At 37.2% G+C, this 20,940-nt stretch overlaps 1 protein-coding gene and 3 non-coding genes across 6 annotated transcripts in view; 1 reads left to right on the top strand and 3 right to left on the bottom strand.

Moving 5' to 3' along the window:
• Nucleotides 1-20,940, top strand: part of LOC108968122 (centaurin-gamma-1A) — a 262,919-nt gene that overhangs the window by 148,542 nt on the left and 93,437 nt on the right. The gene's annotated exons all lie outside the window — the stretch shown is intronic.
• On the bottom strand, nucleotides 175-298 carry Trnal-caa. The gene is made up of 2 exons: nucleotides 261-298; nucleotides 175-219 (listed from the first exon to the last, which is right to left on the bottom strand). It is a non-coding gene; the product is annotated as a tRNA-Leu (tRNA).
• Trnah-gug lies at nucleotides 19,755-19,826 on the bottom strand. Its single transcript has one exon. It is a non-coding gene; the product is annotated as a tRNA-His (tRNA).
• On the bottom strand, nucleotides 20,677-20,748 carry Trnah-gug. The gene has a single exon. It is a non-coding gene; the product is annotated as a tRNA-His (tRNA).

Below are 20,940 nucleotides of genomic sequence, written 5' to 3'. Positions count from 1 at the left end.
TTTATTTCCAATCTTATTTAAATATTTTTTTTTTGTTAGTCTTTTTCTTTTATTTTCTCTAATTTTTGATCTATTTTATAGTACGCTTTGCTTTCTTTATGCTATTCTAAWTAAATCCTTACCTGAAATACAAATTCTCTACAATTTTCGAATATTAGATTGTAAAAAGTATTTTGTCAGAAGTGGGATTCGAACCCACGCCCTCAGAGAGGACCAGAACGCTCCGAATCAACCCATATTACTACAGGCAAGCTATTACACTTGAGTCTGGCGCCTTAGACCGCTCGGCCATCCTGACATATTGACGCTTTTGGTAAGAAGTTGAGAGACATTCGATAATATTAATGATAAAATAAATGTTATGTGGATATTTGAATTGTTGAATAATTAATATGAAATTAAGTTGTATTAATAAATTACACCAACAATTTACAATTTGTATTTGCCATACTACGATGTACATTAACTCTAAACGGCTTTTTACTTCACTAATTTATCTCTAATTTAATGCTCCAAATTTTAAATGTGATATAAATAATTGAATTAAAAATAAAAATGCAAACATCTGAAAAACGTGAAATTAATAAAAGAAACAAATTTGATCGAATGGGATTCGAACTAGGCCACTCGGCATTACAAACTTGAAAAATATGCAAACTGAGCCACGAGCATGCCAATTTATAAAGTAGATTATTTTACATTTCTCTAAGTTTTCGTTAATTGAGATTTTTTCGAATTGAAGGACAAAAAATAAATTTTCTAATATTTGTTTTAAATTTTTATGGTTATGTTTATAKGTATTTTATTAGTATTTGAAGACAAAATTTAGTTTACGTGCAATGGCGCTAAAGAGGTCCTCCACTGTTGGAAAGATTTATACGTCCTCCCTCGATGAAACCTAAAAAAATTCTCTTTTGGAAGACAATAATCTATGGCCGGAAATAAATAGAAAGTGACAACATGGCCCAAATTGTTGGTCCTTTTTGGAACTCTGAGAAACATCGAGTACCGTCAAAAAATGTTATTTTTTCAACTTTTATTATGGGAGAATAAAAACCGATCAGATCTGAATGTTTGCATATATAGTAAAAGGTATTATTGAGCAAGAAAATAAAACACAAAATGACGGAAATATCAACGATCCCGTTGATGGACATTTTTTGCKGCCGACAGGAAGTCCTGACTAAGCTTATTATCTGAAATGAAAAAAGGATTTTTWTTTAATCAATAAGCTTTATCAAGTGCATAATTGAGGGGTTTTGAGAATTTCGAAAAATTGGGAATGTAGCCTGGATTTAGTTTCGACGAAACGAGACTCAAAGTTATGGTACCTACAGAACCGCGGCGTGAAGTGCAGTGGTTCTGGAGCATATTTCTTCGAAAATATTATCTTAGTATACCAATGAAACTTCGGGACTTCGCGTTTCTAGGTAGGTTTTAAAGATTTCTTTCCTGCTCTCAAGCTATTGAAGCCTCAAGGAACCCAAGTTCCTTGTTTTTGAGTCATTCTCAGCGCATGCAGTCGCTTTGAAATGTCTCGGTGTGTGGATACCAATACTGAAGCAATATCTTCTTGCGTTTAGTACGGATGCTCATCGAGCAACGTCTCCAATTTAAAGTCTTCGGAGGTTTTGGGCTGTCCTTCTCGCGGACGGTTCTTAATATCAAAATCGCAAATATCTCCATCACAATTAAAAAAATTTTGTAAGAAAGTAATTTCACCTCATTTGAGAGAAATTTCATAGTTTGTCGATGCAATCTACTGAAAAATCAATAAATATGCATTCAATTAAGCGCACTTCACCGCTCTGACGCAKGTCGCAGGCGTAAATGTGACATTTTTCTAAACAAAAGCGATGYATATACACTTCAGAGGTCGAAAATATTAAAAACTCTGCAAATTAAAGCATTTTAGTGCCACAAAATGCATCCAATCAGCGRAACATTTTTTGTGGCACGCGCATAATGGCGATCTAATGACTTTGATGCCTGCACCAAAGAGGCACTTATTAATTTCCCTTCTTGCATTCGCTATAAGCTCTGATTGCTATCATAACGCTGCTGATTGCTGCTGGTGCACATGGATGCGGCGGTGGTGGTGGTGGTGGCTTCRGTAAATTTCTGTTGATCGTGTTTGTGGCCCTAATGCGTTTGATGTTATCAATTTATTGATTGATGGAACTTGATATGAGTAACGGCTGGCTGCGCTTATGCGTGGCGTGTGTGATGGTGGTGTTGTTGTTGGTGGCAAATGGAATTTCCCTAATATGTGTATGGTTGCATATGTGCTTGTCGCGTRCTCATTAACGATTGAAACCGCTGTTCAACAAATGGCAAACAAACGCGCTAAATAGTGCCACGAGTGTCAAAGRTGGGCACTTTTCCATACCGTATATAGACACATATACATACATATATATGTGCATATGTTTGTATGYATRATATCRYTGTATTGGTTGCTAATGACTTTTCTTGTTTTCCGCAAAACGTTGTTTTTGTTATTTATATTTTTTCGATTGACGATTTATATCAAGCGTTATTTTTGCAACCGCATTAGCCACAAACGTTCTCCATTTAATTTTAWTTTCTTCTGTGAATTGCTCACCTTTATCAGAAGCATCAGAATCATTAATCAGCGTCAATTTTGTGCAGATTAAAATTGAATTTGAAATCATTAAAGGGTCAAACGCAAAAAATTATGAATTTTTTTCGAAAAAAGGGTTAAAGATAATAGATGTTATTAAAAACGTGACGAGAGGAATGCTCACCTTACAATTTTCAAAGGCAAACATAACAATAATTTAGACTTCAGTCCCTAACCCACAAATATTTCTATAAGTTTGCACTTTAGTAACTTACAGTTTAAAAAAAAAAAATATATACATTTTCAACTCTTGCTTTGAACATTTTTTCTGCTCCGCTACTCAATGCTCTCAAATATTCTTAGTAATATTTTTCCATTTGCAAATGGAGCAAAGTGTTCCTTAATTTATTATTCTATGCTCCCTCGTTTGTGGGAAAAGGGTTTAAATTTGCATGCGTCCATTTTCAATATTGACTGATTACTTGTTTGACAGCTGTCAATCACTGTTATAGCAAAAGTTSTCATACAATCGCTTCGCATGTGCGCATATTGTAGGTTCGTTAAAATGTGATAAAATAAATTATTGATTTTGATTTGATGCGCTAAAACGTTTCCATTTTACATATCGGTTTTGAATTTTGACAGCGACATTTTTCTCGCTTGAGAGAGCGAAGTTGAGCTTAGCGAATCTCTCATATTATAAATGTAAGCAGTCAAAACAATTGTGATTGATTAGTTCGAAACTGGTATTCTTAACGCCTCAGTGGAGTGGAAAATGTGCTAGATCCCTAAAAYGCTACATTTAATTAAGGATATTTGCATATGTATCCGTATATTCTGTGATATTTGCATAAATAGGCATATGCGTAAAAGATGATTTTATTCCAGACCTGAATATGATACTTTTTATRTTGAGATCGCAGACTGCTTAGACATATGAATGATTCATTGAAAATTAAGTTTTGAAGCATGACTTTGCATATAAGTACGTAATAACAGTTAGTGTTAGCGGTTTTCACATGAATATTGACAACATTATGCTAAATTTATGATCTGCGCAGCAGCCAACTACATATATTTATGTATGTGTTCCTTCTTTGGTTTTTCTTATATGGTTATGTTTCACAGTATCGTATAGCTSAAAACTTTTAGCCCTCTATAGGTTTGGACACTCTTAAATATTGACTAGTTATTTTAGGTATCATAATATATATGTGAGCTGTGGGTTACATAGACGGTATCATTAATGTTAAATCCRTATAATTTTTATTCGGCTCCCAAAGATGCGTGTACAAATTTGACAGCTGTCGTGCTATTAGTTTATGAAATTTGGCATTTTGGATAAAGCAACTTGTGTTAATTTATAAAAAAAAAAAATGGAGCAAAAGGAACTTCGTGTGTTAATAAAGCATTGCTTTTTTGGGGGGAAAAATATTCTTGAAGGCTAGGTTTGGATTGATCAACATTACTAGGACTCTGCACCAGGGAAATCAACCGTTGCAAAGTGGTATGTGAAAGCTTTATGGAAAGTGTGTACCGCGCAAGTTCACAATCCAACAAAAACATGGACGAGTTRATCATTCTGAGGAGTATTTGATGCTTTTTAGTCGGTAGTTAACCTGATATTTTGSGCCGATATGTRACAATGAATGAAACACTGCTACATCATTTCACATCGGAGTCTAATCGCCATTCAGTCGCGTCAATGGTCGAATTACCAATAGCCCATCAGCTGCCAACCTTGATCAAGAGGACAAAAATTGTGTTTCTTCAGACAACGTGRGGCCTCATATATCGATAATAACTTGCCTTGGAAGCTCCAGAAGCTTTTTGGTATAATTATGGTATGATTTTTGGTATGGTATCCCCTTTGTTGTGCGTGATTACTACCTGCTTCTCTCCATTACGAATGATTTTGCTGCTGGAAACTGCGCCTCAAGAGAAGCTTGTGAAAATCGAATTTTTTGTGACAATAGCAACGAGGTAATCGGTTCTTTCTAACTGTACTAAATAGAAACTTTAGTTACAGCATACTGGTTGACTTGCTTTTTACTACACTTTATGTTACTGCCGGCCCACCAGTTACTATTCGCATAAATATGTCAAAAATATTTTTATATTCTATTATCTATCACGTCATATTAGCCTGCTGCCCGTGCATCTGATCCCCATAAAAATAAAGACTTAAAAAATTATAAATATTTACTAGCTACATATTTTTTTTAGAGACTTGAAATACTTTCTACTTCCAATCTGCCGAGGTGTAACCCATGTGTACGCTATCTATCAGCCGCTGTCTGGCCGTTATCCTTTGACATTTTTGTCAAATGTTTTCACCTTTGTCGTCGTTGTTGTTGTTATGCAATGACATTTATGTTTCTTTTACTTTTAACGAAGAAACCCCTTTCGTCTTTTCATTTCTGCTTCATTGTACGCCGAAATTGCCACTTTCAATTACTTTTATATGTATCTTCGTTGTCCATTGGCCTCGCCTCCTGCGATACTCTTTAGGTCCAACTATTTGTATCATTAATTGCTTAACCGGTTTCCGTGTTTATTTCGCTGTTTAATTAGCTGTGTTTGTTTATTTTGCWTTATTTCTCTATTTGTGCTTTGTCATTGACAACATTTATTGTGATTTCAAGATTTTCTAAGGTTACTAGATTCTTTGCTGAGATATGTGTATACATTTTTTCATTTTTTTTTTGGATTACAATGTTGTGCTAAGGGGTTACATTTTGCAGTTACAAATGCGTGTACAAATGTATGTATTTCGAGTAATGCGCATATGTCGCTTTTCCTTTGTAATATCGAAGTAATGTGTATGCTAATGCTACCTACTCAAGTTCAATTATCCTTTAATCGTTACCGTGTAACTTTTATCACTGTTCATAGGAGCTTCGTTTTTCTGTGGTTATAGCTATGTAAATATGGCAACCAAAGTTACAYGATCGCTTCTGTTGAGTCTAAATATCATTACAATTGGTTTCCGTTTATCACACTTTGGTTTTCCTGTCAGAAGTGTTTGATCTAAGATAGCTTATGTGAGGAAGACAACATGCGGGATTTGTATGACTGCGATTAGAATTGTATATACTATATTGTAGAAAGTTTTCCTTTCAAATGTCTATATAGACAGGTTGGATTTCGTTTCTGATTCCTCGCGTCTCTGTCGCGGAGAGTAATAGTTGAAACCATAAAACCGGAAAAGCACCTAAATKTGTATCAATAGATCGTGATTTACTATGAATCAAAAAATCCTGAGTTGTCGACAAAATGCTCTGAGCCGAGTCAATTATCAGTGGTGGATGCAGGGGGGGAAATAGGTGAAATAGATGCTGCATTCCGTTCCATCTTAGATATGTTCGACTGATACACATTTTCCGCGGTTTATTATCCAAGTTTCCCAACATACAAAAATTAGTAACTGAGAAAATGAAGAAACAGCGTTCCAATTTGTAATTGTAATTTTTTGTCTATGTGACTAACTTATTCACTTAGCCTGATTCTTCAGAAAGGCTCGGACGATCCAGCAAAGGCATYAAATATAATAGAAACGATGCTTGTAATGTTGCAAAATCTAAGACTAAAAGCTGAAGAACATTCTCGACCCATTTAAAACACAAATTTGTTCGTGAGAACTTRCTAAGTATACATGCCTCTTACAATCGGCGAAGATTTGACGACGCGCTTTTTTTAGAGAAATATTGGATGGATATCAACTAAGTTTGTTGCTTCCAGAAAAAGTATGTGCTTTGAAAACCAAAGAAATAGAAAATCCTACTGACTGCTTGATAGATAGATTCAAAAGCCTTTTAGATAATGACAACGTCGTGCGGCGTTTGAAGGTGAACTTGAACACTGGCAGTGCCATTGAGGGGCAGAAGCAAAAGTCAAAAGACAACAAGTTACCGACTATTGCATTGGAAACGTTGAAGAACTATACCCCATAAATCATAGTTTTCTTCGCATATTCTGCACACTGCTTGTGACGARTGCGAGTACTGAACGCCCTTTCCACAATTCGCAGCATGAAAAGGAGGCTGAGGACGAACATGCTTCAAGATAGATTGATCGACCTGGCTTTGCTGTATACGCATCATGACATTGAAGTCGCTGCTGAGAAGTTCTCGAAAGGTATTTCAAACTTGACCCACAAAAACTATATCTGCAGCCGCCCTGCCATTACTGAACAGTATCCGTTTTAAAACCACACAACCAGACCAARAGCATCCTAACTGAAAGTATACACATTTAATTAGTGGTAATCTCAACTTTTTGSTCTTAACGTACTCCTTAAATACTTGTGTTTCAAATAATTTTAATTTGAGAAAAACTTTCTGTTGTACCACTCTACAAAAACAACATACAACATCATCATCATTAGTTTCTGCATAAAATTGCGTCAAATCATCTTTTACTCCAGTTAATGAAATCGGGAAAAAAACTTGGAAACAATCAAAATGTTTTAGAAGAAAGTCAAATCCCGTTCAACGTCGTAATGCGCGCGTAATTTCGATTCTCATATGCTTGTAACTCACAACAACCACATGAATATTTATGCATAGCTGAGAGAACTCACTGCAGCTGCCCCATTTCTTGCCATTAAAGGGAGGACGAGCAGAGAAGGCAACGTGCTGCGGTAAAATACGTTAGCCTGTGACATGTAGCTGTCATGTTTGAGCAAACAATCGCAAAGGAATACTTTGTATTCATGCCTCTATATGTATGTCGTRTGTGTGTGTATGCTGGGTGCACACAAAAGAGAATTAGCCTGCTTGGAAACACTGATTTGCATTCTTAATCTCATAAGGATGCTGTGCCGCTGTCTGACTGACAGCYTGTTTGTCTTCGACACATTCCGTTTTAATTTTTTCTCTTTATTCCATTATGCTGCGTAGTGTGTGCTGCTACCTTTGGGTTTTGCGGTTTTTCCTACATTTTCTTCATTTTTTCTTCAATTACATGCTCTGGATCTTTTTTATGCACAAAATTTATCACATAAATGTGTCTAATCCTGAAATCTGATTGGCTTGGCGGCAATGATCTSCTCTTTCCTTAGACTCATCTGATGTCTCGTCAAATCAGCTTCGGTTATGCTCGAATAACTTTGCTCAATAATTCCAACTTTTGAGTCGTAAAGTACCGTGTTTCTGATTTTGGATATCAGGCGATGCCGGAATGTGTTATAACAGGATGCTCTTCTAACAAAATACAGTTGCCTTTTTTTATATTGCAACATTCCATTTTGGGCGTTTACTAATTTTTGCTTTATGACGTTTAAAACGGAAACTTCTTTTTTTTTTTTTTTTTTTTTTTTTAATATTTTTTTTTTTTTTTTTTTTTTTTATATTTTTTTTTTTTTTTTTTTTTTTTTTTTTGACTCCTAAAATTTTTTCTTTTCACTCTTCAACAAATTGAACATTCCATTGTTATTGCCTGATACAGTTGATGCAAGTAATTGATATTTTTTACTACATATCTCAAAGAAAAAGTATTGTATATCATCGCTCTGCCACTTCGCGTTGCTCTACGAAACTCCACGACTTCCTAATCTTTGTCCGCCTTCAACCACTTTAAGAAATCTCATAGATCATATCTTCCGTACACCTTTTTGAGCGGCAGTTAGCTAGCCTAGAGTTATGAAAAAAATTGTTATCAAATAGCGATCAATCAAAAACGATTCAATGATTTTCTTTAGTCTCATAAAGTGTCTCAAGAKCGTTTGTCGCAGGCTCTCTTGCCAAGCGAGGAAGCGTACTGTTTAYCATAATAATTCATATCGCTTTAACTTTTCCCCACCTATTACTCTCGCTTGAAGTGTTTTGCGTTCGTAATTGTTCTCTGCACTGTCATCTGCGATCATTAATCATACCAGCTCGCTCGATCTGTTATAATTATGTCACCGTGGTTTGTATTCTCTGCCAACTTCTTTCATTATTGCTTYGTTTTTGCATTCATTTCTAAATATGGCCATTAGGATCAACGAAATTAAAGGCACAAAACCGAAAAACCGCAAGGTCCTGTTTTTCCAGTTGCATGATCACATGCGAGATCAGCAGCTACAATTGGCAATGCAGTGGGGCGCTACATGACGATTTGGTTTTGCTTACAGTTTTTATTATTAATGATTGTAATTTTCATAAATTGTTTGGCGAGGCTCATATTGARAAAGTAAGAGTTASKCTCTTGGAGGAACTTTTCTGAAAGACCAGCSGAAGTAGCACGAAGTTTAAAAAGAGCAGAAGTGCAAGTCGAAWAGAMAATCGTTCGGCTGCCTGTTGCGATTGCAGCTTCTCGACGTCGAACTTTTCTTGTGTTTGATGACGTACGTTTTTTGCTGCACAGAGGCGGGTGCGAATCTTGGCTTCAACAAGATAGTGATGCGAGTCGATGTTAGRACTTAGGAGCGTGCGCACATCTAAATTACTGGAGACGTGTCTTCCGTCTATCACAACATGATCGATCTGGTTAGTAACTTTTCGATCCGGGGACCGCCAGGTAACTTGATAMATTTTTCTATGCTGCAATCTAGAACTACTGAGCCCTGGCGAAGTCATCAGCCTCAACCCATTTGGGAATGTTTCCTCGTGGAKGCTGAATTTACCGACCGTAGTGCCAAAGATACCTTCTTTGCCCACCCTGGCGTTAAAGTCGCCAAGCACGATTTTGACACCGTGACGGAGGCAGCTCTCATAGGTGCACTCCAAGCGCTAATAGAAGGCATTCTTGGTCACATTGTCTTTCTCTTCCGTCGGAGCGCAAATCAGCGATATGTTGAAGAACTCCTCTCTTTGATAAGGATTGTGGCTAGACGTTCCACGGTGAATGACAGTACCAGTGTATTAAATGTCACAAGGACCTATTCGCCTCAGTCCGTGAYCCGTCCATCGCATTTCTTGGACGGAGGTGATGTCAGCCTTTATTTTCACGAAAACATCAACTAGCTGAGCAGCGGCACCTTCCCAATTAAGAGACCGTACCATGGTCGTCATCAAAAGGGGGGTCCCAAACCCAGCGCACAACCCTGTAGAGGGGGTTGTTTCGCATTCTCACTTTAGCTCGCCTTCAAACGGATATTCTTGGCCTACCCAGAGGATAATTGGTCTATGACCGGAAGCCATGAACTGCTTGAGCCATACATAAAATAATCTTTCTGACCACTCCCAAGTGRATGGCGATTAGAAGACTTTTCTCACTTGCGTGAAATTCTACTCTGACTCCTTCCTGCATTTATATATCAAAATAACATAATATTTTAGCAAATACTTCAACTGCTTATTGTAAATAATTATGCATCCATAAGARGATACCACTTTACTCTCCAAAAACCGAGCAATTCAATTCGTTTTGGTATTTTTAATTCGGACAGCGCTATTTAGCAAGCCATTGTCTGCCATTGTACTGTTGTATTCACACATACTTGCTAGTGTATGGGAATCTAGATTTTGATACATAAGTATTTAAGGCTAGCAAGACCTACTTTGCGAGCTGTCGCTAACTTTCTATTTCGTTGGGACGAAATGAAGCGGTCTGCTTACCTTAAACATTTTCCCGCAAACGAAAGTTGTGTCTTTTCATGCACTACCATAAATGGTAGGATGGCAGGTAAATTAATGACACTTCTTTTCAACGAATGCAACAACAACATCGGAGTACAAAATATGCCCCCATTTTAGTTGAAAACATAAATTTCACTTTCTTAGGGCATGCAGCATATAAATTGCAATTTATTGTAAGCAAGGACTTTCCCTTCCCATACGAATAGGTGTGTGTTGATTTTGCGAAACTCACACACACGCACATACATTTGCATGTGGTACTTTCTTTGAAATAAAGCACATTGATGAAAGGAAGAGATGAAAAACAAACACTGCCGAGAGATTCYAATTTAAAATATAATCCTCGTGTGTGTGTGTATATGTGTATTCTGGTGAAGGCACATAAAAGCAACACGAAGTCTAAATAGCCAGTTGAAGTCATTTGATTGTGTGCACTTACATATTTTGCAGAAATTTGGGTYAAGTAAGGTAAAGTGATTTTCATGACAGAGTTGAGATAAACTGCCGAAGGACGCTAACAAGGACACTGAACGTAAATCAAAGCAAAGTGATGTTATGTGAACGAAACTGAAATGTCTTTAGAATAGTAGAATCAGCATAAAGACCAACTGACGAAGCTCTGGGCGTTGCAGCAGATGAAAGACTGGACTAGTTAGAAAAATTATTARTGACAAGTAACGAATGTCCAAGTTCGGGTGTTTTATCTGGGCACACTGATTGGTTCTTGATTTATATACTGAGACCTGAAGAAATAGATGGAATTGAAAGTTGTTGTGACATATGGGAAGTAAGGATTGTCGGATTTCTTCCATTTTCGCACATAAACATAGGAATACGAGAAGAATAATATATCCCGAAATCGGCCCAGCATGGTCCGAGATATGGTGATTTCTTCTTCTAATTTTGACACCGGCTCCTTTAAAATGCTCTAGTTAAGCCTGGATGGAAATATTGATATTGCACAGACTGACGGTCGAATGGGCTGATTGCAGCCATTCCGGATTTCAGCTTGTCTGTTCATTCTGATAATTTCAACTTATTTTKTATATTTTTAAAGAACWTTAATGAACCAAATATGTACCATTTTGGTCGAACTTTTTTTATAATTTCCCGCTAGAGACTTTTCTGGTTTCTCGGYGAAAAACTGCGACAAGTAATTTTCACAAGCTCTTGAAGCCAGCTTTACTCCATGAAGGCAGTTCTGCATTGACCGAAACAAGTGGTAGTCCGATGGCGCAAAGTCACGGCAATATGGTGGATGCATCAAAACTTCCAAGCCAAGCTGTCGAGTCATCAAACAYGTGTGTGGTCTAGCGTTGTCCTGATGGGAGACGAAACCCTTTCTGTTGAACAGTTCTATCCTTTTTTTCGATTGTTTGCTCACAATCTCATCAGTTGTTGACAGTAAAATGTAGAATCAATCGTTCGACCTAGTTGGAGCAGCTCATAGTAGATGATTCCTTTCCAATCCCACSAAATACTCAGCATTACCTTTCGACCCGTCAATCCTGACTTTGCGACTATTTGTTGAGCTTCACCACACTTCCACCATGACCTTTTTCACACATTATTAATGTATTTCATTCAACTTTCGTCTCCTGTTACCGTTCGCTTCAAAAATGTTTCGATTTCATATCGTTTCAGCAAAGAATCGCAGATGTTAATTCCGTCCGTTAAATTATTCATAGACCATTGATGTAGTACACAAACATCGAGCTTCTTCTTCTAGCCAATCTTTTTTAAATGGYTCAAAAGTGTTTGCTAATGAATGTTAAGTTCCTTAGCGATGTYGTGGCTGCTGGTCGACCAGAGGAGCTGCATTTTCACATAGAAATTTCCAGAACGGAAGCGAAAGGACCGTTGTTGTGCTACACGAACTATTGTGAATTTCTTCATTATTTTTTTTTTTTTTTACTAATTTTTTAACAGCTGTAACCTTTTTTTCCACTTCCCCGAATTTAATTTTTTTGGTTAAATGAAACTTAAAATCTCACCTTTCCAAAAATATATGGTATGACACAATGTGATTGGTAGCACCGGGGATATCTATCTATTGACAAAATGCGAAAAGACTTTTTCGACTACRAAATATATATATACATATATMTAAATATAAGTCAACAACCATTAGAAACTATTATTATTGATAGAGAAAATAGGATTTGTATATGTGCCTCCAAGTCCTCAAGCAGAGTGGTTATCTCTACTGAAATATCAACTAAGCGATTCATAATGTTAAAAATCTGGTTTCAAGTTGAACAMTTCATTGAAAGTCTCTTCCGCGGCYGGCTATGCGTTTCAAACAGYTTCCAGCATAGTCACGACAGACCTGAATATCACCAGAAACTGAATATTGTTGTTGGATCAACCCAACATTTGCTACAGTCGATATATCTTTGCTCTAAAAAATAGTTTTTTGTCTTTAATGAACTGTACCGAAAGCAATTTCTCTAGGAAAACAACAAGAACACAACGACAAATTCTGCAAATAAGTAAATCCCATTTAATTTTCTAGACCACAAAAAGTGTAGAGGATTAGTTTTGCTTTCAGTAGATCTTATCGCTAAGCGCAATCTGTTCGAATGCAGAGACAAATATTGAAGAAAAATTGCAAACATCCGCTTCCATGCACACAATTATCTAAGCAGGATTAGTTGAATCCTTGATTGGCTTCACAGAATGCAGTAAATAAATGTTTTCCAATTTGTAAAATGTCGCAAATTGAAAAGCAGACTAATCCTTTACTTGCTTCCGACTTAAAAAAGTGGTAAGCAGTAACAACGGTCTAATATATTTGTGAATTATACAAAATGTCCCTTCGCAAAAGGATTGCAAACGTAGGTAAATCTCATGCAATCAAAATAAATTCGCAGCGCATTTGACAACAGTTTAGTAAACACACACAATCAAAAACCAAAGAAGAAACATCATTCTCAGCCTAGCAGAGAGTGCAGCGTCTTAGCTGTGTGATAAAAAGGATATCCCGCTGTTATAGGCAGGCAGGCAGTAAAGTAACCAATATGCGCTGCGTGCTACAGATTTTCCTTGTGACAATTTGAGCGAATTAAAAACACGTAAAATGCGTCTGCGCATCGGCTTTTGCCAGCAAAGACATACCCTAAAAATGTTTTATTTACTTTTCTTGCCAACGCATAAAATGAGTTTGGCACTGCGCAACAAGAAGGCGAAGCAATAACAGCAAACGGTAAAAAACCGTAAACAAAGCTTAAATGCGCATAATTACAAAACGAACAGAAAACGCACTTAATGTGTTTAACTTCCTTAAGTGCCGCTGCAAGGATATACGAACGCCGCAGGCCGCAAATATGGAGCAATCCAACTGGAGGCGCACCACATTATACCTCCGCACATCGACGCCCCTGCTCGGTGTTCGCAAGACATGCAGGCATGCATGTAATTCAACCCTTCGGCCGCATTGTGTCGATATCCTTCCGGTTTTTGCGGTACCAAATGCCATCAACACTTGTGTACCGATTCACATTCGTGCATCCAGCTGTGTTAGTGTGTACTCGTGTGTGTTACATGCTTGTATTTGCGTCCAAGTGTCAATAGTGCAACAGCTTCGACACCGGCAGCGACAGTGTCAGAGGATCTTAAGTGCTAATCGTCATTTGCAGCACAGTTGGCGGTCGATTTTTCTGCCATAGTGAAAGGATTAAATGTCCTCTCCGTTTACTTGCAGTCTTGTGCAAATTTTTTCAGAAGCAGTCTGCTTCCTGTTGATTCTCGCTTGGCATCTGCATAAAGTGTTCGCGTATGCTTGCATTACCTGGCCTCATCAGTAGCTGCTTTTGCATACATAGGTTTGTATGTATTTGTACGGCTTTCTATATTTTAGAGGTCCTATATTGTATGTTTCTCCTTGATAATATTTTTCCTGGGCTTTAATTTGTTATGCAAATTCTCTTAAGTTAATTTTGAGCTACGCTTTTTATTTAATACAATGTGACAAACTTGAGAAACAACAAAGTGCTTTCGGAAATTATTTACGAGCTTTTTGATTTAGACATTTTTTTAAATATCAGAATTCAATACCTTCAGAAGCGAGAAAGAGCGAAAATACTAACTGTCTTAAAATTATTTCCAAAAGCCAAGTGTCTGTGGTGTCGAATACTTTCAGAGCTGGAGCATTTTCATCCATTCGGACGACATGACATAGCCAACATAAGCGCTGTCTCTCAACTCGCTGAACTGCGTCAATGTCGTCGTATAACTCGTACTGCTCATCGTTCCATCGAATGCGATATTCGCCGTGGCCAACGCGCAAAGGACCATAGATCTTTCGCAGAACCTTTCTCTCGAAAAAACGTTACGTCAAGTCATCAGATGTTGTCATCGTGAATGCCTCTGCACCACATAGCAGGACGGGAATAATGAGTGACTTATAAAGTTTGGTTCCTGTTCTTTGAGAGAGGACTTTACTTCTCAATTGCCCACTAAGTCCGAAGTAGCACCTGTTGGCAAGAGTTGTTCTGCGTTGGATTTCCAGGCTGACATTGTTGGTGGTGTTGATACTGGTTCCAAGATAGACGAAATTATCTACGACTTCAAAGTTATGAATGTCAACAGTGACGTGGTAGTATAGTCGCGAGTGCGACCATTGTTTGTTTGATAACAGAGGATATTTCGTCTTGCCCTTGTTCACTGCCAGTCCTATTGTCTTTGTTTTCTTATCTAGTCTGGAAAAAGCACTCACAACACAACATTGTTCTATTTTATCTTTCTAACGTCACCCTGACCCTCAGCTACTTATACAACTCGAGACTAATCTGTGTCTCACCATGTAACACCATCTATTGGAAAAATCGTGGATTGTTTTGTAATAGACATAATATTGTGTGTGATGGGGAAGATAATAGTGACGAGATAACTAAATTGAGAAATCAAATGAAGTTTATTTTAAGGCACGAAAAGGAAAAAAGAACCACCATAGTTTACGCATTCTTCTGCACATATACTGCTTTCTCAAATCAATAATTCCCAGCTGTCGCACGTGTTGCTAATCTTCTCTTTACAGACTACAGACTTCATGACTTTACTAGCAGCTCAGCAGATGACCCAATACAATTTCTATAGCATAACTATTATTGAGCACAGAGTTACTTCGATATTTTTTTAAACACATTGTATTGTATTAAGTAAATTGAAATTGCAATAACATGTGTCAACGGCGACAGCGGCCACGATATCCTGCAGCGAGCATAATGCGTACAACAATGCGCCACAGGAGCGACCAACTCGGACAACTGGACAAACACGAGGACAATGCCAAACTCATAAGCACACAAACCAGCATACGGACGCGAACAATGACACGCAAATTTCCGAGGCGAGCAACATGAAAAGTTACACAAGCAGCGACTGTCGCTGCAAGCGCGCGGCATGTTGCACAAATGCAGAATGGCGACGCTGGACTGCGGCCGAATGAGGATAGTTGGCCGAGAGACGCCTTGCGAGAAAAGGGTTAGCGCACAGCATGTGCACAGAAGTCAAACGTGCGAATGCAGTCAATTTTCAGTGACATGTGCCACACCGCCAGCAGCAACAGTACAGCCACCGCAAAAAGTTGACACTTCACTCGTAATGGCGCAACAGTGAGCAACCAACGAAGTGACCATAACTACTCTCATATTATATGCAGCCGGTAGGCAGCCAGCGAGCCAACGAGCGTGCCGGCTGTCATAATTGAAAAACGATGCGTGTCCTGCTCACAAAAATGCTGGCTGCCGGAGGCAACGGTGCACTACCACTCCGTGCGCGCTATGTTGCAACTAGCACGATATGCATATGTGGCATATGCAGCACGCAAGTGCTGGTCTTTTTGGCAATTTTACGTAATTTCTAAACTAAGTGAGTGTAGTTTGCATTTATTATGGCTGACATTAGTTGAATTGCTCTGCTCCTTGGTGCGAAGTGTTCAAAGTCATTAAAACTAAGTGCAGCTAATTTGCGACAGTTGTTGTGTTCTGAATGACATTGCACTTGCGTAAATATCAAAATTGCTTGTCCACAAGATGGCGTAAATAAATTATCAAAGTTTTGCTCAAAAGTATTTTAGTAAAATTTCAATTACGGGCTTTTATACACTTTATAGCCGCAGCATTAACTAAAAGGTGTTGAATCGAGATCCTCTGCCTTCTACCTGTACATGATGGCAATAGCATTAGTTTCTTTAAATGCTTCTGTCCGTGACGATGTAGACTGTCGAAACAAATTTTGCGATTTCGTCTGCAGTAAGCAGTCGCCCGGATCAGGACAGCACCAGACCGCACACATCGATAATTAATCGCTGGAGGCTCCGGGAATTTGGTTAGGAGTTTTTCTACATCCACCTTGTAGTCCAAGGTGGAAACAAGTGCTTATTCTATGTTCCTTGAAGGAATTTGCTCGTCAAAAATTGCCCTTTCTATGAGAGTGCCATTAGGAAATTACTTTTAAAATGTCAATAAGTTATCGTACGAAATATTTATCCAATTTAATGGAAAAGGGTAAAAGTACTATCTATATCCTCCAATTATGACGTTCYGAAAACGACGTCAGTCTGCCGTTTTCGATCTCTGTCTTAATCAGCGACTATTTTAACAAAATGTATAGTATTTTATATAGAAGTTTCTTAAAATTTCCGCCAACTCTCTAGAAAAACACAAGTTCAAGATATGCCATTTCTTCGTCATTTCTAAGTACAGGTTTGTACTTATTCTCTACGAGTTTTTCCGAACAATCAAAACTTATTAGCAGTCTCTATTCGAGCTAAATATCGATTATTTAGCGAACAATATATGTGTGAATCTTGTTCATGATCCTGAAAGCATGTTCATAATCAACCACAAATATATTTACATTCAGCTGATGTTCGTTTATTSAATGTTTTCTTTATTTTTACCGAAAATTGGGTTTACTGCTGCAATAACTTTGCATATTTTCTATTATGAATAAATATTGGTTTGTGTTATTTGCTTTACCCACTYGCCCTAATCCACATTGGAAATGGGGTGGAACTCAAAACGACCGTCCATTTTAATGAAAACATCAAAACTGAAAACCAAACAAACACGAGAGCAAAAGGAAAACAAACCAGCAGAAGCTTTCGARCAGTGCGAGCTTTGGATGCGCGGCGGCTTCATTAATTTGGAACGTGTCGAGCATCGGTAATTTTCCAACTGCCGAAATGCCGAGTCTGTCACCACTTTCAAGAGGGTAGCAGTGTTGCGCGGTTGRTGATGAGTTGACAGCACAGCGTCCAAGCACCGGACCGAATACAAAGTAAACAAGCTGTCAACGAACCACTGTTGCCGCGCAATCGTTGCAAACAAAAAATCGGRGTTTAACACGACAGGACGGCAAAGAGCATCCGTTCCGCTAATGAGGCTGTGTTCGCTTCCCAATCATGTGCCAAACGATGCATCCTGCTGTCCAGCTGAAGAATTCATAAAAATTACACTGCCGCATAAAAAACCTCAAATAAATAACKCTGCAAACTGCATTGAAAGTAAAGTCAACAAAGCGGCCTTTATTTTGCTTAGCTGCTGAAGTTTTGTTGCAGTTGATAGTGGAAGTGGTGGTGGTGTGGTTGATGTTGGATTTTGGCGTTGACGACTAGTTGACTGAGTGAGTTGAGTGACTGACTGACTGACTGTCAGTGGTCGTTTGCTTTCGCATCGCCGACCTTTGACACCGCGTTTTGGGGGTTGCTGCGCGCGGGACATCTAAAGTGGTCCGTGAGCCAGTTGACAGACAGGACATGTGTGCTAAATGGGATTGCTGGATATTCGCTGCATCGCTGCACATTTGCGCTCATTAATTACCAAACCGGTTGTTGTTGGCGGTGGTGAAGGTTACTCACTGAATGCGGTCCTTTGTTAGAATTCAAATGGAAAAATGAAAACAAAAAATCAATTAAACAGGAAATTAAATAATTGAAGCGAAAACACATGTGTTTAACAAGGATTTCAAAATGTGAACAGACAAAAGGGTTGTGATTCGMAGCTACTCTGTTTTACTTACTTAATTGTTTATTATTTTAAACACTGTTTGCGCTTAAAGAGCTCTCTTATGCATGCATTAAGTGTCAACGGACTCTAAATTCATGMTTTTTTGTTGATGGGTTTTTAGGTGTCGGGCATTAAAACGCCTGTTTTGGATGCATTTAATTCGAATTATTTTATTATTTTGATGAAAAAAAAAACAATTTGCAGAATTTTGTTTTCCTTTTCTTGTTTTTTTTTCTTTGGTTTTTTTTAAATTATTTCTCTTTTTTCGGTTAATTTATTTAGTAAATAACTTTCAGTTAGCTGCMTCAAGGGGTTATATCAACTTCAGAGTCAAGTCAGAAAAAACCGATTTTTTTTGGAAATTTTTTCTTTTTTAATTTTAATGTGGATACTTCAATAATCGACGATTAATTTTAAAAATGTTTGGTGTCCCTTGAAAAGGTGTCGGTGTCCGCTTAAAATTATCCTAAATTGAAAACCAAAAAAATTGTTCGAACTATACTTAAATCCAAGTATTTATCGAATGACTAAAAAATTTTGAGTTTGAGAAAATAATCGGTTTTATGAGAAAGACTTACCTTCAGCATGCTAATCAAAATAAATTAATGTAAAATAGGATGCCTTCGTTTCGATCATTGCCTCATCAGTACGTACATATATCTAAGAACGGGCTGTGAAATTGTTAAGTCGATCGGTCTTCACCTTTCGGAGAAATGTTTCTCGCCGACGCTGAAAACATCATTTCGAGAAAAACACCAAAGTTTTAGGAGCCAATTACAACAAGTTAAATATGTGTTACAAAATCTTCACGGCAGATAGCAGCTGATATTAAGCAATCAGCGGACTTAGAAATATCTTCTAGACTTGTAGACTGAACTTCTTTAAAAAAAAATATATATATAATTATTTGAAAACAGCTGATCTTCGCCAAAGCTCATCAAGAGAATATCTAAATTTTTAGAAATTGGATTTTAGAGTGACGAAACAAAGGTTAACAGATAAGAAAAGATGACAGAATATTTGTACATCGTCGTAAATGCCAAGAATATAATCCTAAGTATACTCAGAAGACGATAAAGCCTGGAAATATTATGGTCCGCATGTAAGAATCAATGGAAAAATTTACAAGTTTCAGTACTTACACATTTTAAAAACAATAKGCTTTCGAGTCCATGTTAATTAAAYGGAAATTTATGCAAGACAACTTGGGGATCGAAGCTAGGAAAAATCGGTTTTCTGCGGAGAGGATATATATTTGAGATTGTCCAGCGCAAAGCCCTGACTTAAATCCAATTGAAAACCTATKGAATGAGGTCAAGGCTAAAATTGCAAAGGTTAGTTATAAAATTATGGACGATCTCAATGATTTGTAACTTCAGTTTGTACTATTATTGAATAGAAAGAATGAACCTTTAGAAAAAACCCAAACTTTTGTTATTTATTGAAAATGTGCCGTTTCAATGTCCATAGCTGTATATTTTCAAGGGACCTTACACCGAAATAGGTAGAGTAAAGATAAGAATTTACACCTTGAGTATAAAAAATATTCTTCCAAAATACAGAGCTTTCTCCGTGACAATGTTTGTAGGGAAACATTGCCGTGACCAGGATTCGAACCTRGGTTACTACGGCCACAACGTAGGGTCCTAACCACTAGACGATCACGGCTACTGAAAGCGTGCCATTTTTGTAGACTGCAACATACAAGTGTTGAACTGTTTTGTATACTCAATACCTGAAAAATTACTTTCACTTCGAATTTGTTACAGAAAAATAAAAGCGTAGTAAAATAATAAACGATCATAAATTCAAAGCGAATAAGGCAATACGTAGAGYGTAAGAAATCAGTGTAAGCAATAATAATAAACTGTGAAAATGAAATATCTGACAAATGAAATAACTAACAAAGAGATATGTAATATGTATGAGTTTAGTTGTGTAAGATGTTGAAAAATTGGATCAAGAGGACTTGCATTGAAATAATTTGAAACTACTGCTCAAACGAGCAATGAATATAGTCGGACTTTGATCATACATGAGTTTACAATGCAAARCAACGTATCAATAAAAAATCGAAATTGAGTTTTTTTATTGCAATAATTCACTAACACATTACATACGAAGCATAAATTTTTCAGACTCCGCGTTCAGATACAACCATAATAAATATAACCAAAACACAAATTTTCTCTCAATATAAGTAGTTTCTTTATATCGTTTTTCCTCCCTTTGCATACTTATAAAAATTGATATTACGTTATTAGCAGCTTAGGTGACGACATGTGCTTATAGCATTCAATAGCATAAACCCGGATAGAAAATTGAAGCAGTGGCAAGGCAAAACTATGTATCACAGTGAATATACATACATACATATGATCATACAAGCATAGTTGTTCCAAATAACTTTTAGAAAATGYTTTTCTAAGTAGCTTAGTTTTTTAAAATCTCAATATTTGATTTTTTTTATTATTAAAAAATTAGTGCYCTCTTCCGTGACAATGTTTGAGTGAAACATTGCCGTGACCAGGATTCGAACCTGGGTTACTACGGCCACAACGTAGGGTCCTAACCACTAGACGATCACGGCTAYAGAAAGCTTGTACCACACGTTGATAAATCTCAATGTAATAACGACCTTTTTATCGCTAAAAATATATAAGCTCATAATTGATTGAAAAAAATTTTTTTTTTTAATTGTATCGCTAAAAACTAAAATAAAAATAATGTACATATTTAATAATAATGAATTCAAAAATTGAAATTAATTATCCCTTTAAAT

This window comes from Bactrocera latifrons, unplaced genomic scaffold (assembly GCF_001853355.1).
Source record: "Bactrocera latifrons isolate USDA-ARS-PBARC rearing strain unplaced genomic scaffold, ASM185335v1 scaffold_203, whole genome shotgun sequence".
In the NCBI taxonomy this organism is placed as follows: Eukaryota; Metazoa; Arthropoda; class Insecta; order Diptera; family Tephritidae; genus Bactrocera; species Bactrocera latifrons.
The sequence above is the reverse complement of the archived record's forward strand: the minus strand, read 5'-3'. Positions and strand labels throughout refer to the sequence as shown.